Source organism: Triticum urartu, chromosome 5A, assembly GCF_056163025.1.
Source record: "Triticum urartu cultivar PI428250 chromosome 5A, HENAU_Tu73, whole genome shotgun sequence".
NCBI lineage: Eukaryota > Viridiplantae > Streptophyta > Magnoliopsida > Poales > Poaceae > Triticum > Triticum urartu.
Genome location: NC_141877.1, coordinates 445,482,382 through 445,487,321, shown reverse-complemented (window position 1 = coordinate 445,487,321; position 4,940 = coordinate 445,482,382). Strand labels below are relative to the sequence as shown.

The following is a 4,940-nucleotide window of genomic DNA, read 5'->3' as shown; positions in this document are numbered from 1 at the left end:
CGTGGATGCTTTTTGGTCCCGGTTGGAGCTACCAACCGGGACAAAAGGTCCTCCTGCCCGAGCAAGCCGCAGCGGCCACATGGATCCCCATCTGTCCCGGTTCATAGGCGAACCGGGACTAAAGGTAATGGGCTTTAGTACCGACCCTTTAGTCCCAGTTCCGGAACCGGGACAAATGGGCCTCTAGAACCGGGACAAATGGGCATTTTTCTACTAGTGCTTGTAGGCGGCCTGTAATTCTACCTGATATTGGCGATACCGCCAGCGGTTGCGGCGGATGTCATGGGCGGAGCTGTAGGAATCGAGCAGCACCGCCTACTCCGCCATGTCCGCGTTTGGCGCGATGGCCATGCCGGCGGCGAGTTGCTCCTCTGCCTGCATGTGCTCGTCGAGGAGATGAAGGTTGTTGGCCTGGTCGGCCCGCGTCTCCCGGAACATGGCCTCCCACTCCTCCCGCACCATGTCCATATACTGGGCACGGGTCTCGTCGATGGTGATGCCGGCATGCACCGATGAGGAGGGTGGCGTCGGCTCATCCTCGGTCGCACCCTCCATTGGGAGGTCGTCGGCCTTTGTCTGCCTGTCGGCCTATCGGCCGGCAGCAATGGCGGCTATCTCCTCTTTTGGTCGGGCGAGAGGTTGTCTCAGAGGGTTTTGGAGCACGAGGAGGCCAAGGTGGGCGTGGTGCGAAGATGTCAAAGGGACAAGAGGAGGATGACATACTGCGGCTAAGGCCAGGGCTGGAGTTTATATAGCGGGTGGATGGCAATGGTGGGCTGCAGATGGATGGGCGGGTGGCGCCGGAGTAGGTTACTCGGCAATCGCATATCATTGATGTAGCGCGACGAACCGCCGTGGTGTCTTATCTCTACACAATTATACTTCTAATTGTTTGAACGCGGAGCGGTCGCGTGCACCAGGAAGCAGCACGGGCGGCGCTCTCTTGACCGGCGCGCCGCTTCAATGCCGACAAGAGTGATAGATCGCGTCTGATCAGACCGGGCATGAATGCAGCACTGACGCTCTAGAGCGGCGCTAGCCGTTTCGGACGAGAAGCGTGCGGGGGAAAAGGGTGGGGTGGGCTAGGGCAATCAGGAGCGGAAGTGGCAGCAGTCCGGACACGCACAAAACCCTCCATTCTGTTTCCGGTTTGTGCGAAAAAATGTATCCGCACAGCCGAACGAACCGATACAGTATCGTGTTGGATGACGGAACACAGTCGGGACGCTTTGAGGGTCGAAGAAGTTGGTGACGCCCTTGCTAGTCTAATTTACTCCCACTATGTATGCCAAGGTGATTGTAATGCACCTCCTATCTAATGAAAGCGTTTCTTTAAAGAAAATACTGTACCCGATTAGCGATCTTAGTCAAATGACTCTGCAGAGCGCAGATCTCGATGTGCCGTTGGTAGCACATGCGGGCATCTCCACATTGTCAGTGACAGGACAAAAACCAAACTACGGCCGAGTAAGATCAGCATCTAATCTTGGATATTAGGCTCCGCATTCTCAAGGTGCGTCAATCCTGACGCTATGTACTGATGTTCGCATCCTCTACGGTGCGTCAATCCTGACGCCACGCACCGACGACGCCGGCCGGCCGGCCTCTGCCGGCTTGGGTGTCGACGCCACCAATCAACACAAAGACGCGGCCTCTGCCGGCTTGGATCTGTCGACGTTCTTTAAATCACTCGCTGACTCTGCTAGCTAGCCTCCTCAGCCTCTCATCGGATCCTCTGAGCCAGGAGCCCACGATGTCGACCGATGAAGAAGTGAAGGCGGAGGCGGCGGCGGCGCACTTCGTGTTCGTCCCGCTAATGGCCCAGGGGCACATCATCCCCGCCGTCGACACCGCGCTGCTGCTGGCCACTCAAGGCGCGCTCTGCACCATCGTCGCCACGCCGTCCACGGCGGCGCGGGTGCGCCCCACCGTCGAATCCGCCCGGCGCTCCGGCCTGCCAGTCAGCCTCGTCGACTTCCCGCTCGACTACGCCGCGGTCGGCCTGCCCGACGGGGTTCCAGGCGGGGCGGACAACATGGACAACCTCCCCCCGGAGTACATGCTGGCCTACTTCTCCGCCGTCGCGCTCCTCCGGGGGCCGATCGAGGCCCACCTCCGCGACCGCGCGCCCCGGCCACCGACATGCATCGTGTCCGACTTCTGCCACCCGTGGACCGTGGAGCTCGCGGCCAGCCTCGGCGTCCCCCGGCTCAGCTTCTTCAGCATGTGCGCCTTCTGCGTCCTCTGCCAGCACAACGTCGAGAGGTTCAACGCCTACGACGGCGTGCTCGACTACAACCACCCGGTCGTCGTGCCGGGGCTGGAGAAGCGGTTCGAGGTGACGAGGGCGCAGGCCCCCGGCTTCTTCCGGGGCTGGCCCGGGTGGGAGAAGTTCGCCGACGACGTGGAGCGCGCGCGGGCCGAGGCCGACGGCGTCGTCATGAACACCTTCGTGGAGATGGAGCCCGAGTACGTCGCCGGCTACGCGGCCGCGAGGGCGATGAAGGTGTGGACCGTGGGGCCGGTGTCTCTCTACCACCAACACGCCGCAACGCTGGCGGCGAGAGGGAACACCGCGGCAATCGACACCGACGACTGCGTCCGGTGGCTCGACGACAGGGAGCCCGGCTCCGTGGTCTACGTCAGCTTCGGCAGCATCGCGCACGCGGACCCGAAGCAGATCTCGGAGCTCGGCCTGGGGCTGGAGGCGTCGGGCTACCCTTTCATCTGGGTGGTCAAGGACGCCGGCCGCCACGACGAGGCCGCGCTCGCCTTCCTCCGCGAGCTCGAGGAGCGCGTCGCGGGGCGTGGACTGCTCGTCTGGGGGTGGGCGCCGCAGGCGCTCATCCTGTCGCACCGCGCGGCGGGCGCGTTCGTGACGCACTGCGGCTGGAACTCGACGCTGGAGGCGGTCGCGGCGGGGCTGCCGGTGGTGACGTGGCCGCACTTCACGGACCAGTTCCTGAACGAGAAGATGGCGGTGGAGGTGCTGGGGATCGGCGTCAGCGTCGGGGTGAAGGAGCCAGTGATGTACCGGATGGATGAGAAGGATATCGTGGTTGGGAGGGAGACGGTGGAGGCCGCGGTGAGGAGCGCCATGGACGGCGGGGAGGATGGCGAGGAGAGGCGCTGCAAGGCCCGTGCGCTCGCGGTGAAAGCGAGGGCGGCCATGCGGGAGGGGGGCTCGTCGCACGCCAACATCCGCGATCTGGCCAAGAGTTTCCAGGTGGGCGCCACACAAGATACCCCCGAGTGATACCTGCGGAGTGTGTTTATAGCATGTAGCTGTCGAGCTACCGAGAGCCTAAAATGCCGTTCCAATCAAGGTTTTAAGACATTGAAAACTTGTACACTACATTTGATCTATTTTTGTACTATTTTTTATCAATGTGGAACGGTGGAAGGCTTTAGCAGAAGTATTAGTGATTTTTTGAGATTATTAGAATTGGCATGTGACGCGACGGTATTTGGTGGTTTGTATTCTGAATTCGAATTTTCTCCAATTCATGTGTTGAATCCAGGATGTTCTAATATTCGTGCATGACAATTAGGGACCTCTTATTGGCAAGTGGTCTGAATTTTTCTCATGTAAATCACTTTTTTGTTACGAGTAAATATAAACATAAAATTTAACTTAAAACCATTTAACCACAAAAAATAATAATAAATAAATAAATACCATAAATAAAAAGGAAAAGATATATTATTCTAAGGTGTAGTTGTTTAGGAATTTTAAAGACACACATGGCATATAATGGTATTGCTTGAACAACCAACTTGAAACTTGAGTAGAATTTCCTACCCCTTGACGGAAGTAGTTTTTCTTGCCATCCATTCACTCTTTGGACAACCCTTTCAATCAAATATTTGGAGCAAAACAGTTTTGTCCATACCAATAGTGGAAGGCTTATTGTTCAAAGCTTCTGTCATAATATCAAGAATTGTGAAACCTGCTCTCATAACAACATTTGTATTTGGATCAAATAAGATGCTTGACTTCTCCAAACTAATCTATTGGCCGTACGCAGAACATTAGGTATCAAGAACGTTCTTTAAACATGCAACATTATCAGGTGTTGCCTTCATAAGTATCAAGAAATCATCTGTAAAAAGGAGTTTGGTTATAAAGGGAGCTCTCTACAAACCTGAACTCCCATCAGTCCATTATCTCGAGCATGAGAGAGCAAAGTAGTAAGGCCTTTAGTGGATAATAAAAGCAGGTACGGGCAAAAGGGGTCTCCTTGCCTGAGCCCCCTCAAGGGTTTGAAACAACCTGGTTCCTCGCAATAAAATCAGACTGTATGGTCCTTTAAAAAGACCCAGTGATCTCGATCATATGTTTTGTTCATGTCCGATTTAACCGCACACAAACCCTCTTTTCCGTCTCATTTATGTTTTATTTTATGGTAACACTCATATGCCACAAGCACTTCGTGAGTGATCATTCTTTCCAGACACAAAAGCGCTTTGTGTTAGACTGATGATCTCTGGCAGAAAAGTTTTCACGCGGCTTGCAAGCATCTTAGAAATCACTTTGTTAACAAGATTACATAGACTTATAGGCTGAAATCGCGTTACCTTCCCTGGACACGTGATCTTTGGTATCATCACAATAGTTGTATCGTTCCAACCCCAAGGAATAAATCCCGAGTTAATTGTCTCCAAAGCCTCACCAACAAGGTCATCTCTCAACATAGGCCAGAAACGTTTATAAAAAACCAAGTGCAGACCATTCGGTCTTAGTGTTTTCATATCACCAATATCAAATAGGGCTTTATGGAAGTCACCCTTCATTAAAGGTCTGAGAAAACTATCATTAAGATCGATTTAAACGCTTGGCCGAACATGATACAATACTACATGGTATGGCTCAAAAAGTTCGGAAGTAAATAGGTTAGTTAAATAACAAGCGGTACGGTCTTTTAGTCCCGGTACCTTGA

The 4,940-nt window shown here is 54.3% G+C and overlaps 1 pseudogene; it reads left to right on the top strand.

Annotated features, from left to right (window-relative positions):
- The first annotated feature begins 1,543 nt into the window (after positions 1-1,543).
- On the top strand, positions 1,544-3,561 carry LOC125509585 (UDP-glycosyltransferase 73C12 pseudogene; annotated as a pseudogene).
- The last annotated feature ends 1,379 nt before the right edge of the window (positions 3,562-4,940 follow it).